Source organism: Anneissia japonica, unplaced genomic scaffold, assembly GCF_011630105.1.
Source record: "Anneissia japonica isolate Jap-2015-1 unplaced genomic scaffold, ASM1163010v1 scaffold1487_len315116_cov162, whole genome shotgun sequence".
Lineage (NCBI taxonomy): Eukaryota > Metazoa > Echinodermata > Crinoidea > Comatulida > Comatulidae > Anneissia > Anneissia japonica.
The window spans coordinates 290,762-291,095 of NW_022732104.1; the positions used below are offsets into that span (position 1 = coordinate 290,762).

At 33.2% G+C, this 334-nt stretch overlaps 1 protein-coding gene across 1 annotated transcript in view; it reads left to right on the forward strand.

Annotated features, from left to right (window-relative positions):
- Window positions 1-334, forward strand: part of LOC117115579 — a 74,929-nt gene that overhangs the window by 47,551 nt on the left and 27,044 nt on the right. The gene's annotated exons all lie outside the window — the stretch shown is intronic.

Here is a 334-nt window from a genome sequence, read left to right on the forward strand (position 1 = left end):
AAATGTAAAATAAGACTGAAATTTGATTTTTTGTGTTCCACACAAAAAATAAATGCGGATGAATTTTTCATTTTGATTTTGCGATAGGTTGTGAGAAGAAATATCGTAGGCGCCGAAAACATTAGCCTATCCAACGCTGCTGGCTAGGCCTGGCCTTACCTCGATTTTAGGTTCTGTTATCACACATAAAAACGGCCGACATGATATTTTCCGTTGCTAGTATTGACGCTTGTGAAATATAATATTTCATAGGAATTATTTCAAATTTGTTAAAAAACTAAAAAAAACTGATTCTGACTGAGATTTTGACACTTAAACAAACATATCTCAGACT